Genomic DNA, 24,596 nt, shown 5'->3' with positions numbered 1-24,596 from the left:
TTTCAATGGCAAAACTTAAGAGAGGATTGTTCCCTTTCCTGGTTCTCAATGAAGAACACCTGCAAAATAATTTTAGGTGAAAAATTGTGAACAAAGTAGTTCCTCCTGTCCTGGTTTCGGCTGGGATAGAGTTAATTTTCTTCCTAGTAGCTGGTATAGTGCTGTGTTTTGGATTTTAGTATGAGAATAATAGTGATAACACACTGATGTTTCAGTTGTTGCTAAGTGGTGTTTACACTGGTCAAGGACTTTTCAGCTTCCCACGCTCTGCCAGGTGCACACGACGCTGGGAGGGGGCACAGCCAGGACAGCAGACCCCAACTGCCCAAAGGGCTATTCCATACCATATGGCCTCATGCTCAGTATATAAACCGGGGGAGTTGGCCAGGGGACAGCAATTTCTGCTTGGGGACTGGCTGGGTGTTGGTTGGCTGGTGGTGAGCGGTTGTATCATTCTTTTTTTTTCCCTGGGTTTTTGTTCCTCTCTTGCTCCCTTGTTGTTTTCCTTCTCATTACAATTTTTGTTGTTGTTGTTGTTGCAATTATTAAACTGTTCTTATCTCAGCCCACGAGTTTTCTTACTTTTGCTCTTCTGATTCTCTCTCCCATCCCACCGTGGGGGAAGGGTGAGTGAGTGGCTGTGCGGTACCTAATTGCCGACTGGGGCTAAACCACAATACTCCTTACAGCTCATGGAACAAAAGCATAGGTGATTTTGAGCAAAATTTGTCATGTTCTCAGCTGTTCTAATGCCTGGCTGAGTCTCCTTGGATCTGTGCTGCTACCCACTAATAAACATCCTCCTTTTGTTCAAGTGGGTAAATGGCCTTTGCTTTTGAAGTGAAATGATCTGAATTACATTCCCACCCCAGGCATTAAGTGTCTGGAAGCTCTGGTGTATAACCTAATGATAAATACCATGTTACTGGATAGCCCTTGTGTTAACTAATAACTGAATGACTCTTGAAGGATCAAATTAATACTCTTGTGTTTCCATTAAAGCATTTCCCAAGGGTAATGATCAGTTAGTTTACTTTTCCCTAAACAAGCCATGATTATAGCCAAAGTTATCTGTTTCTTCTTCTGGTAAATTCAGTTTTGCATACAGATTAACTACTATTTGTATTTTGTCAGAGAAGCACTCACAGGGCTATCTCTCATGCTGCCCAGATTAACTGCTTATGCACACATTTACAGCTTTAAAATTAATTTAGGTATTTATGTATTCTTATTAAATTATGCAGTCATTGCCCATCAGTGAAATGGATTGTTCATATCAGCATTAGCAGAAAGTAGTATCATATCAGCAAGTAGCAGAAAACTTATTACTAAGTGACTGTATTCATATACAATTTTAAACAGCATTCATTCACCTTTCTGTTAATTATAGATGTTGACTAAGAGATCTTATATTTCTTTTTCTCTTCCACTTGAAGGAAGATAAATAGAATATTCTAACCTCCAAGAGAAAAAATTAAAAAATATTTATCTTGGTTTATCTTGATCCGAGACAGTAAATGCTGAAATACTGCAGGGAGAGATGTAGTTTTATATACAAAACTATGTAGGAACAGGTCTGGAGCCACTAGCATCTCTCCAACAATACATGTATAAATGTCGCAAGGATATTTTTCAAATGTTATTCAAATGTATTCTGTTCATATACGCTTGCCAGCATACCTCAGAGAGGCAGACATGGGAATGAGGATTTGGCTCTATAGGCACAGCTGCTGGCCATAGATAGCCATGAGAGCAGAATTTTAAAGATGAACCTAGAACACAACTATATCCTGATTCTGTCACACTAGATAAACTTCTCCTCACCACTTTTCTATAAACGTAAATTCCTGTCTCACAGATAATTGGCAGGCAATTACAGGGAAAGAATCAAGTGGAAACATAATCTGAATACAAAATAAACCATCAAACAAATCCCTGCCGAGGTGAAATATAAAAATATCACCTATATTCAGTTCAATGGATTTACATGGCATTTCCACAACAGAAACAGAAGCAGCTCTTTAAATGCCACAAAGTATATAAAACACAATAAAATTCCCAACACTTAGTATAGGTATTTTGCATTTAAAATGCTGTAGCTAACATGCAAGACTTACAAAGCAGTTAACAGACCCTTTCCAAATCTCATGTCATCAACTAGGTATCTGTAAAACTGTTCTCTTAAATTGCGGGTGGCTAAATAGTAATTTGCAGAGAAGCCACTTACGTAAGCTGAAGAATGGAAAAGAGAACTCAAGAGATCCTAATTTCCAGTTCTTTCATCTGCCTGCCAGTATCACAATAAGAAATGTTAAAGGCAATCAGAAAAAAGTATTCTAAGCATTACAAGAACGTATAGCTTAAGCTCAATGGTGAAAACAGCTATAGAGTATAACAAGTTTCAGTGGTTAAGTTGAATGTATGGAATGTCGTATCAAAACAGATGGAGTTTTGTAGATGTAGTCACAGAGAGAAGCAGCCATTTAAGCCTCTTTCTTTAGATTCAGCATTTCCATTACAAATCAATTTTTTATATATCTTTAATACTTCAACATGTAACTTGGTAACGTTGGTGCATAGATTTTTTTTTTCCAATTAGTATGGTCTGTAGTACAAAAACCTGTACAAAACAAAAGCATTTTGTAACAATATACAAATACACTTGACACAATACACATAGTATGTTAGCTGTACAGAAAGAATTCATGTACTGAATGAACAAGAGAGGTTGTTCTCAACTGGGGGTTAATTACACTGAGTATGAAGCCTGAGGAACCTGAAGTATGAAAAGACAACATCTTTAGAGCTACTACAGACCTATTGAATGTACAGTTACATGTTTTCAGTGAACACAGTGAGTTTCAGAGCTTACCAAGTTTTCAGTTTTCTCAGTGATACTGAGAGACCTTTGCATAGCCAAGCTTAATGCAACCAGATGAATTAGAAGTACATAGAACAATTGCTTAATATTTGCAAATATTTGAACTTCTCCTACTAGAACATATTTAAACTGCTTTTAGTTTAGTCTCCTTTTCAGGTGTGGACTGATTTTTTGGGTGTGGATGCTTCAGGGAATGTCAAGTGTCTTCATAAGAATGATGCTTTTCTTGTTGTGCTTGATTCTTTTGTTTGTTAAGTTGTCTTTAAGGCTGTACTGGCAAGTGAATACATTCTTCGGCCCTGACCCAGAAAAGACTTATGAACACAGGTTTATGTGCTGTGAGTGGCCTCATTGACTGGTGATTTAGTGCAATGTTTTGCAGACCTTTTTTTTACTTAAGTCCCTTGAGAGGATGTAATAATACAAAACTGGCCTACCATAACTTTTTGCTTTGAAAAGAACAGAAGCAAAAATGTATACTCTTAAAACTGATACAGATTGTATATTCTGAAGTGTAAAGTAGTTAGAAATACTTGTTATTAAAACGATTGAAGTAAGCACAAAATAACAAATAAATAATACATGCATCTTGTACTCTAGAAAATACAGTGCTTTGCCATCTGTAATGTATATTCACACACCCTGAGTGTAGATACACCCCCATTTCTAGGTTATCCTTTGAGGAAGGGATTATCATAACATCTGGCTAAATCAAGACCTAGAGGATATTGCTCATATGACAGTCAGGTTACTGTGCCTTTACGTCTACTGGAGCTGGGTTTGCTTCCATCCTGGTAAAAATGATGACTCCATTGTCATACCGCTTACCTTTCTAACAAATGCCATTGTTAGCAGGCCCAGAAAATAACAAGTCTTTACTGCAACACCTGCTTCCAAATGTCCTTGTTTGTTACGCTTCTGAAACATTATTTTTGTGTTCACTCTTGTCTAGAGTGGAGGAGTCTAGAAGGATCAAAAGTCTTATCATCTGGCCAACCCTGAACGAGTCTTGTTGCATTTCCTGTACAAGCTTCACTTAAGTGCTTAGAAAGTGTTGGCAAGTGGCCTGAAAATGGGAGCGGGGCGGGGGGGGGGGGGGGGGGCAAAAGCAAGTGCAGGAAAAAGAGGTGAGATTCTACTACAACTGCAACACCATTGCTGCAGTAATTTGACAGTATTCTGAAACTTATCAGATTCTTGCACTGCATAAAGGAAACGTTTGTCCTTGAATAATACATCACCACGTTTGTAGCATTTTTTTAAACAAGTCTTTCTGTCATCATTATTTCCTTTTATTCTCTGCTTTGAGATGTAATAGATTTAAATTGCAAATGGAATAGTTTTACAATGTTTAAATAAAATGTATAAAAGATTTGATTCTTCAAGGTCCTGTACAGAAGGAAAAAGAAAAAGTTTACATGCAAACTAACACAGGAATAAGCAACTAACTGACAAAATTCTCTGCATAGCCCATTGATTGTGAGGCTTCCATTCTAGGTGGAATTACTGTACTGTAGTTCCTTTTGTTATGAAAACAAGTCTACAGAATTAACAATGTCTGTAGGGGCTGTATCTAGCAGTTAGTACTTGCTTTTTATTGAATCCTATCTCTTCCACAATACTTCAAGAATTTCCTTAAAATAGGAGAAAACTCAAGTTAGAGACTGTCAAGCTGCTAGAGCATTGCAACCACCACAGAGAAAGCAATTGGGGGGCACAAGCACAAAGAATGGTATCTAATGAACAAATATGTGATTCAGTGAAGAGCAGAGTATGTGTGGCCTCACTCATCTTCTCCTTTCTTTCTTTTCCTTCACCTTATTCCCCTCTAATCTGCCATAAACATAATTTAAACAACTTTAGTTTATCATCTAAGCACCAGTTAAAGGTAGGTGGAAGACATGTAATGAATTAGCAGCATGATGCTAGTAAATAGCATAAGCACACTAATTTAAAGCTCACTGGACCTGCAAGTTCTTTACTGAGTGCAATGTCTGGTAAAGAGGATCTGATACCAAATGATTCTTAGGAGCTATTATATTAAAACTCATAAAAATCTGTCCCTACTATTGGTGGACAGCAAGGGTGCAACTTTTTTGCCAAAACAGATTTAGGGTGGTTTCTACAAATTTATTTCTTTATTTGGGGATCAAAACATTCTTATTTACCACAAATCCAGAGTAAAAAATAAAAATGACCCTACTACTGACAAAAAGTACTGCATCTTTCACATGGGACAGAAAGCCATGGCTAAACACAGAAATAATAACAACTCACATTTGTTGACATTCCAGAGCTTGAAATATCAAAATATCATTGAGAACATTTTAAGTTTCAATTTGACTCTATCCTATTCCTGCTCCAACACCAGGCATGCCATCAGTCCTATGGCATGCTTCATAGCAAACATATTTCCTAACACCTCATGCTATTGTACCTCCTGCTATAGAAAGAAATTACACAGACTTCCAAACTCCTTAATTTTAGAGATTTGGAGGTGGAGTAGTAGAAATAGACTTCAACCCTCTAGCTTTCAATGCAGATACAACCTCAAAAATTTAAAGATTCCTTTTTTGTTTGGCTGGTTTTCATTAGGAGCAGTTCGATGGTATTTTCTCTTTTGTCTCCACTTCCCAGTCAGCTACAGTACAAAATTCAAAACAAACGTACTGAAAACTAATTATCGCCTATATAGACTGATGACAACTGTCTTCAATACAAATGGAATATTATTGCTATATACAATCAGATGTAGTTTAGTTTCTAACTTGACACTAATAGGTATTCAAAACAAATAATCTTGTAACTATATTAAATAATTCAAAGTTCTCAAAATTTTTTAAGATCTCAGCCTGGCCCTTGTTTCTTTTTTAATTAAAGTTATTCATTTAATTTTGCCTTTATTTACAAAAAAGCAAAAGAATTAAAATTGTTATCTAGTACAATCCAATTTTCAGTAAAATCATGGGGTTTAATTGTTTAAAAAAATCTTTAAAAGCTTTTTAAATATTTTAATGGACTCAAAATGGCTATCTTCAAGAAAATTGACATTTTAGAGAAGAAAATTAATCTTGATTGTAAAATCTTTAGAAAAGATCTGTAACAAACCCATAGGAGACCTTCTGCAATAAAAGAGCAACCACCCATATTTTTTTTACGTACAAAAAAATTACGTGTTATCTACTTTCTACTTACATGCACTTACAAAAATAATCCCACAGAAGTTGTTGCGATTTATATACGAGTTAGTAATCAACCGTATGGACAAGGACTTCACAAATTCAGCTTGTAGTGTATGAAAGCAATAAGATCAGGTTACATTATGAAAGATTTTATGCTTTCAAGATTAGATAATTGTAAAAGTGCTGCCTAATCAAAAAGATCAAGAGCATTTTGAACTCTTAAGGAACAACTCCACCCAGTGAGAAAGAAAATTACAAATGAGATACAAATGGTAAAGAAGTCAAATTTGTCAGATTCTAAATGTAAAGAAGGTAAATTTAGTTCTCTCAGTAGAATTGCTTTTATTTTGAAGAAAAACATATATCTTTCCCTTTTGAAATGGCAGACCTGATCTATCTGCTGAATAAAATCTACAATCTCAACATGGCAATGCTGTTTACTAGATTTTTCAAGGAGAATTCTAATATGTACAGAAAGAACGCATCATTATTCAAGTTGACATGAACCCCCCAGATATCCTTTTTAATTAACCAGATAAGGCAGTGTAGGAGCAGTCTCATACTGATGCCATAGCTCTGCTTGAGCTTCTCAGTGATCTGATGTGACAACTGACTTCCTAATTTTACCTGACACCCACATTTAAAAGTATACTGTAAAAAGTCAGCTTCTGTAACCCCTTAAATGGAGAGAACACGAAGTTTTCAAAATTTTGTTGAAAAATCAAAAATTAAGGTTTTGATAACCAAATAAATAAAATCTAACACAGACAAATTAAAATACTTGGATGTAGCTTATATATACTTCTGAAGGAGATGGATCAGGACTCAGGGAAGAAATTCCTAGTAAGACTTCTCTAAGGCTTTAAAACTGGAAACTAAACCTCAGCCTCAGTATTACCCTCTGTGCTGACTTTAACAGACTTGATAAGGTATTGTTGAGCCCAAGACCACAAGTGAACCGTGTAGCGTTATAACAACTGCCTTCATCCTCCAGAGGCCTACAAAGTGTATGGCCATCCTTTCTCCCCACTCCCTTCCTCCCTTCCTTTCTCTACATTTATAGATGAGCCATTAGGAATGGTGAAGACATGAAACACCTTCATTGTCAACAACGTGCAAATGACATGTCTGCAGTAGAAGAAATCAATGACATGAAATAAATGCCATTATATATTAATACTACCAGGACTGGAATGAATAGTGGCTGGTTCAAACTGAAACTGGAGCAAGACCTAAGGGAAGCTGTGAGATTAATCAAAAGGCTGTTCTTTTGTTTTACTGAAGGGATGGGCCCCTCCATTGTCAAATAAGCTTTGTGGTTCACAGCAACACAGTGGATCAAGTTTGCTAAATGCTAAATATTTAGATTTGAAAAAGGGTTTGAAGGGTGAAAGAATGTCTTTTTTTGTCTTTGGGATGCCAAGAAATAATCTGTTTTCTCAGAAGAGTCACCTCACAATGACTCATGCAATACGTTCAGAGCAGACTAATGTTAGCTCGTAATTAAAATAGAAGAAATACAAAATCTCCACCTTCTATGAAATAAGTAAGCAGCTTATCACCTTACCAGGACACTTGGGAAAACAATACATGTATTATTTCATACCTTTCACTGGCTTCCAGTTCACATTTAGTGCCAGTTCAAGGCCATGAACCTATTCCTTAGTATATTCACCTGTTTGATGCCTGCATTACTGACAGACTCCTGCTCTATTTTTGATCCAGCAAGACAACTGTGTTCCACTGGCATAACACAATACTGATTATAATTTACAGCCTGAAAATTTCAAGACATTGTTCACAGACACATTTGCTCTTTTACTTTCTTTCTCTATCATTAACAAAAAAACCCAAACCATCAATAAATAAAACCAGACAAACCAAGGGGTGATGAAGACTCTACTAAGATCAGCTCATCAACATTCTTCATTACTTAATAAACACTTTTCTATTATAGCATGCAATCCTTCAGAAACGAGTCTGGCCATGTAACCTGACTATATATGAATTTACACAAATAAGACTCACGTTGAAAAACAGAATATGAATAAGCCACAATTTTAGAACAATTTTTGTGTTTAATGTATAGGTATTTGCCTCTGAGGACACAGTTGCCTCTCTTATAAAGCAAACTCTCTGGACAGTGGCATCACAGTAGAGAGGAAAAGCACTTACTGTTTCTTAAGTGACCATGTAAATAGGATATAGCCTTTAGGAACAATTGTTAACTCTGATTCCACTGTAGTATCAAGGTATGTTTAGTCCATGACAACAGAAAAATTATTAGGAAGTCATTCAGTCAATTTTTCTTCAGGATTATTCTTTACAGCATACTGAAGGAATTTTATTACTTATTTTCATTTTATTTGTTTGTACTACCAGTGTGGCTTCAATAATTATTTTTATTCAGAAACTATTTTACTAATTGTCAGATTCTCCCTGGTGCTCAGCCCAGCATTCCTCCTCTGAATCTATGTTAGGGTGACTCTTAAAACATTGGTTTAAGGTAAACTAAGAGTCAGGAACTTATCCAAGCATATTTCTGCAAAGCTTCTGTGGGGTTAGAAATGACCCATAGTCACTTGAAACTTATCGCCTTTCACATGAGGTTTCAGGAATGACCAAGATTTGATGCACAGACATTGATGATTTTTTGTTTCAGCTGAAGATAGGAAGTGCACATGAACACAAATTTTAAATCAGATCGGTTACAATCTTTCTAAACTTGGATTTATATTTATTTCAAGCTGCAGTTTCTGTATTTAGCCCGAATTTTGATTGGAATTATGTAAATGTAAGCTCAACAGAGACAACTGAGACAAGGAAGACTATAAAAGGTTGCCATTCCCATTTGCAGAATCTTCCCCCACTAATTTGCTGTTTCCTGGAACTAGTAACCAAAATCTGAGCAAAACTCTTCCAGGCTGAATGCCAGCGGCTAGGTAGGTTGTGCACCACTGCCATCTTCGGTACAAAGGAGGAATCGCTTATATGACGGTCATTCAAATGAAACATGTTGAAATAACTCATTTAAATATAATCAGATGGTAGAAATTTGACAGCAGAATGGAACAGATTTTTCCACTGTTTGCAATGCTACAGAAATCAATAGACACAGCTTTTCTGAGCTGTATGCATATTTAAAAAAAATATTTGGAGATTGAAAATCCATGCACAATAAATAGGAAAATTAAAATATCTCATATTACATTGCCAAATGATGGGGTAATAGACACAAACATATTGTTCTGTAAAAAACTGCTTTAAGAAGAAAAAGTATGAATTGATTCATTTAGTCAAACACTGCTTGAACAGATGGTGCGATTAACAACTAGTATGTTAGCCATCTCAGGAGCTTACCAAAAAAGTAAACAAATGCCTTTAAAAGATATCACTTTATTCCTCAAAAGGTATTTTCATTCATTTATTAGGAAAATATGAAAATCTATATATTTATGATAGAGCTATGAATGTTTGGAAGATAGTAATCAGACATGCCTGGCAGTTAAAATAATTAAGTTCTGCTATCAAATGCAGCCTTGAAATCTTGCAAGTTTTGGTTTTCAGCTGACCAACTGAACTTTCACACTGGTTACAATGCATCAATATCTGGAAAAAAAAGTGGAGGAATATTAATCACTTGCACCTTAATGAGTGGCCTAGTACAAATCAGTAAGTATTGTATGAGAAGTTGTTCAAAATAGGCCTGATTTTCATGTAAGAAATGTGTTGCATCATTCTAACAGGGCAAAAGCCCTAAAGGCAGCCTGCAGAGCGAGGTTACACATGCACACAAAATGCCAAAGTTTTTTTTTCACCACCAGCAGGAGGCGGAACCAAAAAAAGATGTTGGCTCATGCTGTCCTTCAACAATTCTCAGGTATTCATGACAGTCAGTATAAATGAGAACAAGCCTTTTGATCACTCAAATGGACAGGACTGGAAGAGTCCTTCTGCACTGTGTTTGTTAGAAGTGTCTTGGACAGTTGCTATATACGAGCTTTCTCCTTGGATCAGTTTTCAGTAAAGACATTTTGAAATGGAATAAGGAAAAAAAAAGAATGATACTAGCAGCACTGAGGAATGATACTAACAGCACTGGGGAATGATACTAACAGCATTGAGCAGGAGAATAGAAACAGAATTAGTTCTTTCATTATCATCTAGAAAATGCATCATATGCATCATTATTGTATTCCATAGCAAACCAGGAGTCAGGTCAGATCCAAAGGCCACATGACCTTGTCAATGTGTTGCCAAGTCCAAGCTATGCACTGCCCTGTAGCTCAAACTCAGAGCTGTACTACTGCCAGCACTCTGCTTTGTATAGAGCCTGAAGAACTTGTTACTCGTGCTTGCATTTGTCCTCAATCTACCATAAACAAGTTCAACCTAAAACCATGTACAAAATATTTGAGGAGAAAATTTAAATATGGTCCATAAAATCAATCTTAGAGCAACATATCTTTCCTTCAGGAATGAAGACTGAGTCATCCCTGGCTCAGAAAGGAAGATGGTCACATTCTTCTGATATCTCATTGGTTCATCACGACACCTCTTTGTTATATTATTTAGTCATCCAGATAGATAGAAAAAGGGAATGTCAGTGTAAATAATATACAAAGTAAGTTACTGCCAGTCAGTTCAGTTTATATAAATCTGCCAAAACCAGGGCCCATAAAGAATGATTCTGTTAGCAGAAAAAGACTAAACAATTCTGAAGTAGTTACTAAAAATATATTTGCTTGATTCTAACGTAGCTGGCATGTGAGAGGGAATGACATTCTCAAAAACATTTGTAAGACCAGTGTCTGGTAATATTGCCTAATTCTGGCAATGCAAAGCTTATTTCAATATGTTCTCTGTTGAAAAAGGAGTGAATTCATTTAAGGTTTCCTTGCCCTCTCTCATGGTCTTTTCCTAACATTTGCATCAGCCAGATCCGTTTCAGAAATAAAAAGCTTGAAGCAATCTTTGTTGTTATTCTACCATGACTGAAAGTTTTTCAGAAAAGACGAAGAGACAAAAAATACAGATCAGTGCATTGGATTGAATTTTCATTGTTTTCATTTTCACAAATCAGTTGTAAAATAGCAATGTGCTTTATGCAGAAAACACAGTAGTGACAGGGATGATGCTTCTGATTATGTGTAAAATAAGAGTCATAACCACCAGAACGAAGTTCTAATTTAATAATAGATTATAATTTACTGATAGGAACACCTCACTAGCTTCACATCTTTCAAGCCTTCCTTTGTCTTGATGCCTATAAATAGAGCAACACTACTGAACTGACAACTACCTCACTTATTAATATTGCCTTATTATTTCTTTGTTTTTCCCATTTTTTCCTTTCTCTCTGCTGATTTGAAGTTTCAGCTTTGGGGGACAGGGACTATCTTCTTGATATATGCTGATATGGCACAAAACCAGAGAGAATGTTTGTGTAACTCTGAGACTCTCAAGCACTTCAGCTATAAATTCATGTCTTAAAATACACAGATCTAGAATTGTACCCAAAATGTGAGTAGCACAGATGGTAATATCATGTCATAAGTCTAAAAACAATACACAGGGGAACTAGCGACGAAAAGCATTATCTGGCTTCTGATCAGAACAGGCAGAAGACAGTCATTGTGAAGTGGTATTAAAGTTTCTCATACTTTATACAGCTAATATTTTTTTGGTTTTCCACTGCTGAATTTTTACTTGGTAGCACAGGATTTTTATTGCTGTGGGATATAAAAGTGCTTGCCTAAATCTCTGACTGCCCTTGGTAGTCTTAAGAATACACTATTAAATAACTGACCCATCAAATCTGAAGCCCCACACAATAGTTTACCTTTACTGCTCAACATTGCACATCAGTGATGTGCAAAGATGAGGGAATAAAAAACCCAACATTTTCAATACATAGGCAAGCAAATGCGCATGGTTATAGCTCAAGAAGCATGTGAAGAAATCAAATATCAGAGATGCAAAATTCCCTACCAGCCATCAACTCCACTAAGAAAATTTCCAGTTAGGATGGTCTCAGTGGATTACAATTGCAATAGCTCAAGTATGGAGATGAGCAGCAAATAATTTGCAGCTTTACATGTTAAAATACACAGTGCTGATAACTTGGTACAGGTGTAATACTCTGGTTCACAGGGCCAAAATGTATTACTTTTCACACTAAGGTAGTCTCCAAACCTCATTTATGTATCAGGACTCTACTTTAAAATGAATCATGCAAACTGACATAAAATCTATTCTTCTTAGAGTATATCAGTTCCAAAGTGAAAATATCATGGCCTTGTGGGCTTGGGCACTACCATAACTTTCTGAGGTTTTAAAAAGTGGGGAGAAGCTGAGATTCACAAAATTCCACGTATTTACCTACTAAGGAAAGCCAGCAGGCAGTTCATATGCTCTTTTGTAAGATACATGCCAGATATTGGAAGAAAAGAAAGAAGGAAAGTTATAGAAATGGGAAATTATAAAATCATTCACTTGCACTATAAAGAATCCTTGCTAGTCAGACCTTGCTAGTCAGATCTTCCTGGGCTTTCTTTTTAATCATCAGAAAATTAGAAACCTCCCTTAGAAGTGAAGCTCTTCGTCTGACTCTAGAGGAGCTTGTCTCTCCTCACTGTCTATATAGCAAAGTCAACAGGATTAGACTAGCAAGGGCTCCACACTTTGGTGCACACTTTACCATTGGAATGTTTGCTTCTTCTAGCACTTTTCTATCTTCCTTTGTCAAAAAACTTTTCCAGTTTTCCTTGTTGTGACACTTTCGAAGCATCACTTTGTCCCCCTGCCTCAGCTCCTTCATTTAGCAAAACAGGAAATAAAATTTTCATTTCTGAGAGCTGAAGCTGTGTTCTGCAAAGTAAATACAATGCAGATTTCAAGTATGTTTATACAGTAGTTCTCAAGTCCTCTCTGACCAGGACTTTTTCTGATTTCTTACTATGATCCAAAACTCATACCTTGCTTGCAACCACCACAGTTTCCCTAAATAACACTCGGATCGGCAATCATAGCACAGGTAGGTCTGCCAAATGGTCATGGAACCCAACCTCCCTCCTTGAGATAAATGTTCTTGCCGTGAGAATTCTGAACCTCTGAATCTGAAGTGCACTTACAGCTTCCTATTCCTACCTGCATTCCAGGCCTATATCTAAGTGTTCTGCTGAATTGGGTAAATTCACTTCAAAATCTGAAGTGTCATTTCATGAGTACGTGCTGCTGACAGAAAAGTTGAGCAATAAGCAACAATCTTTGGTATAATTTTATATTAAAGTGACTTTAAAAAGGAAAAGGTTTCAAAAATTATCTTGTTTGCTTGATGACTATAGTTTTTCTACTTATTTTGACAATGAGCTAAACTTCATCTTTCTTTCCTCTTCCCTAGAAAAATGTTCTCTGTCTAAACAAATGTAAATTACTTTAAGATGAATGAAATGAAATAAAATAAAATCAACAACCTTGCTTTAAAATGCAGCTCTTTAAAAAGCCCGGAGTCAGAACAGTACTACTGCTAAAATCAAGAGAAGATTTCTTTGTCCCAGCTTTCTGTATCACTGTAGTTCACCACCACTCTCATGTGCAGGGTTTCTAATATCATGCCAGACCTTTTCATTCTTGTGCTTACGCAGGAGAGGCAGCGCTGGCCAAAGCGTTTCTGCAAGCGCAAACCTTGCCTGAGGGGCCGCGCAGTGCATGGATGCCCCGGGCCAACTCCCGAGCGCCGCGGGCCACGCACCGCCTCGCTAATCCAACGCATCAGTTATCGGCTGCCCCCTAGTGCAGGTTTTTCCGCTACGCTCTCAGTCCTCAAACCCTAATTATCTTCCACACCCACTGCCTATCCTCTAAACTAAACTGAGAATAAAGCACGTTTACTTGCTGGGAGCGATTCGTCCCAAACTCCCTTTGTCTTGCTTCATTCTAGCAAAAAAGTTCAATGCATGTTGTACGTCTGAAATGGAAGAGCTGAGAAATCTCCCGTGAATACAAGTATTTCTCTCCTTTCTCTACCTTTCTGCTTCCCTTACCTAAATCCAAAAGCCACTTAAAATTTAAAGACAATTTGTTTTTCACCAAAACAAAACAAAAAAGCAGAATACCAATTGCCGTATCATTTTAAAAATCAAACCATTCTGTATTATCCTTCTGAGCATAGCGCAATCATGCTAGTTCCTTAGCTCAGGAGTCACCTGCAACCTGCCAAGGGAAACCAGATCCCTATCTCTACTCTTAAGCTTAAACTCTCTTCCAAAGTGCTGCTGTTGCAAATAGACACCTGCAGACAAGTGTGTACGCTTGAGGTCAAATTAGATCCAGTTCTAACTTAGTGCAGGAAGTCTGTCATGCAGTTTAAGTACACACACTAGATCACTGACACAGGTTTGTCAAATTCCACAGGAATTACAGCCACACATTCTAGACAGTTTTACCTCACCTTCTTTGTCTCTATCTTGTGGCTGAATCTGGATGAGTGATACTGCTATAGCATATGTGTTTGGCATCGAAATCAAGTTGATCTACCGTTCTTTCAGACTTCTGAGGTGACAAAAAACCAGCAAAGCTGTAGGTATGGACTCAATAGCAGTTACAATTGCAAAATCTGCTCACACAAAATTCAGGATCACAGATGACTTTCCAACGGCTAGAAGCCATACTAGAGTTCAGTGACTCCCACACAACAGAGCACAGCAGATCAAACTCCTGCTCTGGAAGCAAAAGCAGTATGTCTGCATCACCATGGCACTGAGCTGGAGCCAGGGCTTACTACTGGGAGTCAAAGATTTTATTGAAGTGCAAAATCATGCTAACGCAGCTGGTCAGTTTGTAGATGGGTCAGCACTAGTTCAGAGCTATCTGCACTGCATTTAATTGCACAGCACAGACATTCCCTGAGGAACATCCCTTCCCTTTATTTTAAGTTCTTTAAATTTACATCTTTGAACAGGATCATACAGGCACTTACTGACATCCACTTAATGATCCAATGTGATGAACTGCCCTGCCCAACAATGCAGTCACCAGATAGGAAATTCATATAACACTAAATGAAATTTTCCTTAAGACGAAAGCAATTTTAAGGAAACTTCAATTAGCTATCTGTACTGTAGACCTGTAATTACTGAGGAAATACTGGAGAAACTGACAGTGGTTTCACTGTTACATCTCCAATGATCGATAAACTAGAGTGCCCAATGGCAAAAATTACTATACTTTACAGGATTGCTACTTTACAGGAAATGCTATGCCGCCATCATTACTGACTAAATACTACTTAAACACAGCTAAATAAGAGATAACTTTCATGAAGACATGAATCATATAAATTCTCAGATACTAAAGACGAGCATAATTATTATCCTGGTGGCATCAAAGCTTGTTTTGAGGAAAACTCAAGGCTGCTGGTATTATTGAAACATACAGTATGAAAAGTGCAAAACCAGTGACACATTCTTCCTAAATAAATATACTTAATATGATCACAGGCCTTCAGATTCCAAGTAAAACCAAATTCCCTAGACATATTCCCATTCTAAAAATTGGCAGTGATTGATTACATCACTTCCAGGGCAACATCAGCATCAGCCTATGGGAGGAGGATTCAAATGTCAAATTAACTGATCTGTGGAAAGTCTAACACCCACATCAAACTAAGCAAAAGCTTTGGAATAAGATAAATTTCAATAATTTTAAAGTTAATACTGTAAAATTGATGCTGTAAAACCATCACTTTGAAAATCAGTGGAAAGCCAGCTGGATACCACTACTGCAGCTTCCTGTGACATAAAAGCTGACTGGAAGTGATTCAAGGACATTGTCTGTGCAACTTTGTACACCCTGGACACCTTTGAAGCAGAATGGAAGTGCTTCAGTGACACTATCTACACAGCTTTGAACACTCTGGACATCTTTGGACACATTGGACTTAACACTCTGGAAACATCACGACTAAAGCAATGAAAATGTGGGAGAAACAAAGAAATGAGAAACACTGTCTAGACATCTAACTCGGATCATGCAAGGTGCTTTAGCAGAACCTGGCAGAGCAGGACCTGGTGCAAATAAAGACCATGGCTCCCCATCAAACGGCAACAGAAAATTTGCAGAATGGTGCTGCAGCTGCTGCAGGGAATGTCAGAGCTCTTCTGAGAGCAGGATCCTCCCCAGTATGTTCTCTACCGCTGTATGACTGGGATCTTCATAAAGATTATGTTTTCTCATCCTACTCTCCAGATACCACATGACTGATTTCAAAAAAGCATTTTAGTTCTCCTGTCTTATCAACTGGAAGAGAAGGAAGAAGACATTCAGTTTTGGCAGTTTTCCATACTTGCCATTCCCTCACATGGTAGCAGCCAAAAGTGTTGCAATGGAATAATCTGCATCTATGTATTAACCAGCGGTGGAATTCATTCCTTAAAAGAGGTTCACACAGGTTGTTTTCAAACCATGAACACTGTTTTTAAGTACCTTAATCTAGGTAGAATTACAGTTTAAATATCTTCTACCAACATTGATAGCATCGACTGCAACTGACAATCCTTCCTATCTCTAAATCTCTGTAGACATCACATTATAATGCTTCACTCTTGCCAACGTTTGCTCTTGCTACATTTTTTCAAGCTAGCAATCATCACACTCTGTTGGGACGAGAACCAAGGATATTTGATTTATTCAATAATTCATAAAGAAAAAACTTCTCATCCAAAGCAAACTTTAGGTTTTCTATATTTACCCCTTAATCTCTCACTTACACTGGCAGGAAATAGGTATATTTTTGCCATCAGAAAACAGCAATGTCAAAGCAGAGCTCAGATGATACAGTTGGTGCCTTTACAATTGCTTTTATACTGCTGTTTTAAAAGTTGGCTGATCCATTGTTTGTATCATTGCTTTGATGCAGTGAATGATCAAGACCTTGCTGTTATAGCCAAGGAATATACCCCACAGAAGCACATTGTCATATTAGAGCTGTGTCAATTTGCTCCCTTCCGGGGAGATGACCAAGCGGATTAAACTCTTCCATGGTATTTTACTATGGGCATGTTACAAAGACCAAACCATTTTTGTTGTGCACTGCAGCTCGTTAGGCACTTGAGAGATCTAAAAATATTTTTTTTACAGCAGCTGTTATATTTTACATATTTTTTAAAAGAATTGTGTGTGTAAGTAACATAGTCAAATGAAAAACATATGTCCACAGTTAATAGTATACAAAAAGAGCACTATGTATATCACCGAGAAATGAATAACATAAGCTTTGGTTATTGGCTTAAATGAATACTTTACAATCATTTTCCCCCATAAAAGGTGTGAACTCTGAGGGAGGGGGGGGAGTACTGCTGGGAATGGTGCCCTCTCTCATCTTAAAATGTGTGAGAATCCAAACAGATTATTTATATGCAGCTTCTTGTATTGATTACATTATGCTACATACTGTGCGATTCAATAGGACTCCTAAAAATATATTTTATAAGAGCTTATGGTTTGTAATGGTAGAATAGCAAAAGGTTTAGCTCGCACCATAATCTGAAGGCTCGGGATTTACACTCTAATTTTTGACAACTCGGAAGGGTTTGCAGCACACACAAGTGTACATGTACTTGGGGTTCTGCCCTGAAGGTCCTTTGCAAACCAAGACAAATGCTGCCAAGATTTAAGTCTCTGATCTCCCAGAGTTTGCAACTTTGCAAAACAGGAATTTAAATGATGAATAAAATGGACAGAGGTGACTGAGGAAAGGAAAGCACTTTATTCTGGTTCGTTGTGCCACATTAGGTATTTGTGGAACTAACCCTGGCATCATGGGATGGAAAATGCTGGGTCCATTAGCTATGTAGAAAGGCCCCTTCACCTACCTCCACTGGTAGGGGGGAGGATCTCATGGTTTCTTCAGTGAAAGACAGGAAGAATCACTAGAGGGCTCCCAAACTATTTAAAGGGACATTCTCCTTCCTGTGATGTGCATAGGATAACATGAGTTAAAGAAAAGACTCCAAGGATTCTCTTTTTACTTCTCTCGTTGGCTCAAATATTCCGTCTTTGTGTTCAAATTCACTCTTTCTGGAGGAGAGGCTGCAAAAATCACTTTTAGGGTGATATAAAGTAGGAGGGGGGAAGCTTTCGGATAGATTTAACAACTGGGGGATTGGCACTGCTGTCATTGGCTGAGCAGAGAGACAGGAATGAGAAATGTGACAAGGAATCGAAGTTGGAAATGTAGCTGAAGGCTGAATTTATACAGCTTGCAAAGAAAGGACAACAGTCTGTGGGATGGGACCACCATAATTTGATAAACTGTCCTATTTCTAACCCACTTTCCGCCCACTAAATTCAAGCACCTTGGTTTTCTTCTGCAATTTTTGAGGAATCTCCAAAAAATACACATTTACTTGTACTTATATGTGTGTGTATAAATACATATATACATGTATACACACATATATAAAAGTGGTCTTTAAGGGAGTCACTACATTGTGGAAAGGACAGAAAACTACTGACTTAAAAAAGAATCACCTAAGATTTTCTCTTCACTAACATGGCCTGTCACCTATTCCCTGCCAACTCATTTGGGCAGGAGAGACCTTGCTTCCTGAAGAGCATCATCTCTTTCTCTCTGAGTTGGGTTATCAGCAAGAAAACATAAGTGGGATTTCTTCCAGTGCTCCAAATAACCAGTGCTTATTCTCTCTCCTTTATGTGCCATGTTGAGGTTGCTGCAGGACAGGTTCTTTTGACTTGACTTACAGGAATTTTGCCCAAACTATCAGTCATTTTAAATGAAAGTTGAAAAACCACCTGTATCCTTGGACTCTGCCACCTGCTAAGAGAGTAAGGCAACCGGCTAACTGTAAAATAAGGAGTAGGAATAAGTTGTCTATCTCCCCCACATGAGCTAATTGAGTGGGAAGACTTTAACTGTTTTGATACATTACTATTGTTACAATTAGAGGAGATGAGGTGAGAGAATTGAATTTTTGTCTGTTACTACGTAATTGTCACTGTTCCAAACATACCCATTCTGGAAAGCTAATACCCCACAGAGTTAATAAGTCTCAGCTTTCTGAGGCTGTGGTCTCTTCACCCTTGTCTCTCTAGGCTATAGCTGTGTGACATTCTTCCTTATCAGCAATACAGTTTTTCTGGATTTTTTTGGAAGTCTCAAACTAATTTCTAACTGGTACTCTTTGACATAAATATTTAAAGAGTTCCTTATAGGAAGATCAGAGAGGGGAAAGGGAAGTCTGAAGCTAGCAGACTTCTCTTGCAGTGGAAAAACAATATTATGACAAGCAGACATCAGCAATCAATGAGCTATTTAGCTAAAAGTCTAGGAATGAGATCTGAAAGCAGCAATTTTATGTTTGACTCTGAGATTGTCCCTTGTGCCTTTCTGCTTTCGGACATTCTGTGGGCTCCAGCAGTATTTTTCTAGGTAATCATTTAAGATGAATGAAACATTAGCACATATCAAGTAAGCTCAACAGTAATGAAGTGGTGCTGTAATGGATATATCTGGTGTATGATTCAGAAATGGAACAGTTAACACTATTAGCATTAAAGTTGTCATAATTATGCTTTGCAGTTAGTCCTCCATTAAGATGAATGGGAAAATTCACATCTGTCTTTGATGCCACTGTTTCAGGCTATCTAAATGCAGACTAACCAAGATAATTACACGCTAATTTTCTTGTCCATTTCCTTGAAATTGTGCAACATCCTCCATTTACTTTGTATCAGCTTGACAACAGTAATTCACTTTCTTTTTTAATTTCTGCTGTCAGTATGTTTGTTCTACCAAAGACAGAATGGCTGACTTGAAGCATAGGGGAAGTAGACAGTTGCTTACCATAGTGAGAGGATAAGGGGCCGGAAAATAACAAATTCGACAACACTTTAACAGTTATTATTTGTTGTCAGGAATTGTTTATTTTTACAACTGGTATGCTGGTGAGAGTCATGTCTCTAATTTCCTTAGTATTCTACTGGGGATTGAAGAAGTCAGCAGAGGTAGCTGGTAAATAAAATATGCATCCAGTGCAGGTAAAAACCTAGAACTGATTGTGTACACATGCATGTCCTCTGCATCGCTGTGTACTCTTCAAATGTAGCCTCCTACCATATACACTGTTTACGTCTATGCTGCAATATCTATTTTGATTGTAAACTTCAAGTATCTTGGGGCATAGTTTTTGTGTCCTTTGTACAGTAATGAAGGACACTGACAATCTCAGTAATAATGCTCTGCTACTGGATATGTTCCTAAATATTTAGGCTGTTTCATTCTCTTGATTTATAGCCTGTGTTTCTTTTTTGCATTCTTTTAAAGGCAGCTAGGTCCAAGATTTTCTGGACTGACCATAATTCTGTATTAGCTCATAAATGCTAATTCAGAAGATTACATTCTTCCTCTGCAGTTCTTGTAGTTGTTACATCTTTGTGTCTGTTCTCACTTGAGGTATTTGCCTTCCAATTACAGTGTATCTCTATAACTTTTTGGTGATTTCAAGAGCAGTTTCATTGCCACTGAAAAGGAAATTATTGACAATTCATAACCTGTTATAGTTCCTGCTCCACCTGCCATTTTCTAACTCCCTAGACTATTGTGAACTTCAAGAAGATTGCTTTTTAAAAATCTTTTACCATCTGCTGTACACTGCTTAGTGCTTGATATCCTGTTAGGGCTTCTTGAACCAATTTTTGCAGTCTAGTTCTATTTGCATTTTCCAAGCTGAGCCAAGAGACAATTAGATAGCAGACAATTTGTGAGTCTCAGTCCTTCCCTACTGAGTTTGGAATGTCATGCTTAAGTATTCCAGGTAACCAGGGAGGCTTTAGTTCTTTCTAGTCATTGTCTACAGTTGTATGTCTTTGCTGCATGATTCTGACATTTTGCAAAACTATGTTTGTGCCATACTTAAAACTGACTGTGTCCGGTATGATTAATTCCTTTTTCTGTAAAACCATAACACTGTTCTCTGAGACAATGTGCTACTATTTTCCTTAATATTGAAACTATAAGAACTCGGGTTTCCCTGTAATGTCAAATTTACTTTCCATTGGACTTTGAATCTCAGACTAGCCATGTGCAATACCATTGTATGAAGATTAATAAATAGCTGTTTCTTCCAACTCCAATTCATCCAAGTAATAATAGAAAGTATTTCATACTGCACTATCTTTCATTCCAAAATGTCCTGCTGGATACACACCACAACAGTCAAGGCACCGTAGGGGTCTGATTCACAAGTGGGGATGGCTTAAGTTGAGGCAGTTACAGCATTTTGCATCCCTCTTTTTCTTGCTTGTCTTAGAGATTCCTACCCTGACTACAGAGCTGGCTCCGCTTCTCGGAAAGCAGTAGTTGAACTGCTAAAGTTTATTACACAAATGCCAAGCTCTTATTTGCAATTCTGTAGCTGCTACATCAGTGTCTGAACTGTTCCTGCAGTGTGGGTAGGGAACTACTGCAGCCATCCCAATATAAGACATCCTATCCTTGATCATGACTCAGTCCACAGGCATTTCTGGTGAAGAAGAGTGTCAGCTAACACATTTCAACCAGCAAGAGAGCATAAATTTTCTTGAGGAAAGGCCACATAGATAAAACAGAATTTGGCTTTTTATAGTACCTCATAAAGGATCACTGCTGAGTATACTGCATGGAATCTTTTGGCTTGGAAAAGTGAAAACTGACTTGATTATACTAGGATTTGATTATCCAGTGCCAGAAAACTTAAAAGGCTCTGAGGCATACATAAATTAACAGGACACTATTCAGTTTAACATCAAGACACAACCTTCCATACTTTCTAATACTGACCTGTGGTTTTTCCATGTGTAGATCTTCTATTTTAGCCCGAGTTCTGTTTGAGCACAGTACAAACAGGCTGTCAGCTTGACTCTTCACCATCTTAGACTGACTCTCTGACTCACTAGGGTCTTTACAGGAGCAGAGAACTTCATACGGGAAAGTTACTAATACATCTTCTGGTATGATGCTTTCATTCCTCACCTTCCCAGCTCGATGAACAATTACTGTAGGGACAGGAACTACAGTTTCCTTTCACTGAATGTATAGACCTTTGGGTATATTGGTGCATGCTGTACATTTTAGCATAAAGATCAGCCTAGTCTACAAATATAAACACCTATATAACACCTAAAGACAGGAGAAAGCAACCAAGAAAAAAACAACCAAATAAACTTACCATGGCAAACCAGCAACCAAGAAAGAGGGTATCTTTTCAGGGAACGCTGTTTGGCTTGCAACTGGGAATATGAAAATTGTATCTTGTTTGCTCTGAGTGAATTCAAGGAAGATCTCTATGTAGTCATTGCAAATCAATGGGATTTTTTGAAAGAAAACATGATTCATATGGTCAGCTTCACATCCTAATAGATACGTGCCAATGAGGTCCAGAATATTGGCTAGTCATTTTGGCTATAAGTGCATTACCTAGTTGAGAGCTGCATGAATAATGGAATTTGCAGGTTGACAGATGAATCACATAATCAGAGAAATAATTAATTTTGTGTTGTCCTAAACAATTTCAATTGTCCTAAAACAAAACATTTTGCTCCCTTTCAGGATTCTTCCATTTTAATAACTTTTTATTAAAAATAGACCAATTTTAAAAGAAAAATACTAAGATCAAAAATCAATTTTTAAAATTTTGAATGTATTAAAAAACCCCTTCAGTTTCCTCACTTTCCCCTTTGCCTTTTCCCCAACTGATTTTTTTCAAATGAAGTTTCTTACTGAATTTGACTTACATTTATGAACAATGTTGTCATCCCCAAAATCATCTCGATGAGTTACATTCAGCCAGCTCCTCACCTGCTCTGAGCTGGGTTAGATTAAAATGCTGGAAGTCAGTTATAAAGCTCAACCATTGCTCAATGATGGAAATGTTTTTGGCAAGTGGTGATAGTGTAGACATCGCCAATAAGTGCTTCAAACTGGACGCTTTGTCTCTTAAACCCCCATTAACACTCATCAGTATTTGATACTTATTTAGCAGCATTTCTTTCCCTCCAAAGTACCCGATCCAAAGCAAAAGGAATCTTTGCTTGACTTCTGTGCACTTTGGATCAGGCCCCAACCTCCTGCTTCCTTTTGGAAAAATAGAAAGGCAATATGAAAATAGTGTAAACTTTCCTTTTTTTCCCTAGCCTTATCTTTGTTCTGTTTTTTTAAATGAAGCTAAATAATTTCTTCTCGAAGTCTGCCTTGTTTCTCTTCCATATGTTCCCTGCCTACGTAAATACCTTTAGCCTCTTTATTAATTCTTTGACAAATGTGTTTAGACCTCCTTCTCACTGTTCCTTTTTTTCTAGCAAGTTTTAATCTAATCTAATGGTATTTAGTAGCCAGTTCAGGTCCAGCGGAAGTTTGTGCCACTGTCCTGGCATTAGTGGAGCAATATAGCTTATTCTGGGTCTTGGTTTGACCCTCCCTTTCTCTACAGTTAACACTTTCCTTCTGCAGCTCTCCTCCCACCAAAGCTTGAATAATAAAACATGCTGCAAAGCAGTGGTGTTCCTGAGAGTTAGCATTTGGGGTAGCAGATGGGGTGATAAAGAAACTGTTTGTGGGGGCGGGGTATGGCCCCTATTACTCCACACCCACTACATGTATTTTTAGCCATTAAATATAACGTGGAAATGTAATGCATTTTAGAACTGTATTTTATCAATATATTATCCCCTTAAGTACAGTACTTTATAAATATTGATAAACTTGATTATAAACAAACTCATTGCTAATTCCTGGAGAGCAGTCATCATGATGTGGCAGTGTTTACTGAAGTGGCGATTGGCATGAAGCTGTGTTGCAAAGGATATATTTCTCTGGGTTAACGATTTGACAGAGGACGCATCTCTGTGCGTATATTCAGTTCAGTGGGTCTGCACAAGTATATGCGAAAATAGTATTTGACAAACAAATGCTAATGTTTACATAATATCCCATGTAAGAAGCATGCTAGAAACACTTCTAATTCTCAGTATCTGTACTTACATCAAGTACTACTTATGAGACTAATATGAGGAAAAATAACCTGACTGTCCCTCTCAAAAATATTTCTTAGTGAAAAAGTGCAATACCTATTTCTAGAATTTTTATTCATATTAGATCCAATTCAGGACTAATGTAAATTACAATACACATTAACTAGAAAATTGGTGCAAGACACTACCGTTATGATTTGGTATTGCCTTACAGTCAGTTTTAGCACTTTACAGTGATAATGCAAGGTGAACAAAAAGCAGCCCTCAAAATGATTCCTCACGCCATAATGAGTCTCTCTGAGCAGAATGAGATTTCTCACCAAGCAAAATACAGGTCAGCATAGGAAAAAACACAGAACATGATCTGATAGAAACAGTACCCTGAATAAGATAAAATGCTAGTCACAGGAAAAATCAGAATGCTGTAATAGTTCTCATTTTTACATTTGTTCCATTAAAAAAAATCACCAGAATTTCTTTCTTTTTTGCTTCTACATTACAGAAAT

At 37.3% G+C, this 24,596-nt stretch overlaps 1 long non-coding RNA gene across 1 annotated transcript; it reads right to left on the bottom strand.

The window, feature by feature from the left end:
- Positions 1 to 21,986, bottom strand: LOC142414331 (uncharacterized). The gene is made up of 3 exons (XR_012777022.1): positions 21,902 to 21,986; positions 2,228 to 2,287; positions 1 to 59 (listed from the first exon to the last, which is right to left on the bottom strand). It is a non-coding gene; the product is annotated as an uncharacterized LOC142414331 (long non-coding RNA).
- Positions 21,987 to 24,596: the final 2,610 nt, after the last annotated feature.

This window comes from Mycteria americana, chromosome 9 (assembly GCF_035582795.1).
Source record: "Mycteria americana isolate JAX WOST 10 ecotype Jacksonville Zoo and Gardens chromosome 9, USCA_MyAme_1.0, whole genome shotgun sequence".
Lineage (NCBI taxonomy): Eukaryota > Metazoa > Chordata > Aves > Ciconiiformes > Ciconiidae > Mycteria > Mycteria americana.
The sequence above is the reverse complement of the archived record's forward strand: the minus strand, read 5'-3'. Positions and strand labels throughout refer to the sequence as shown.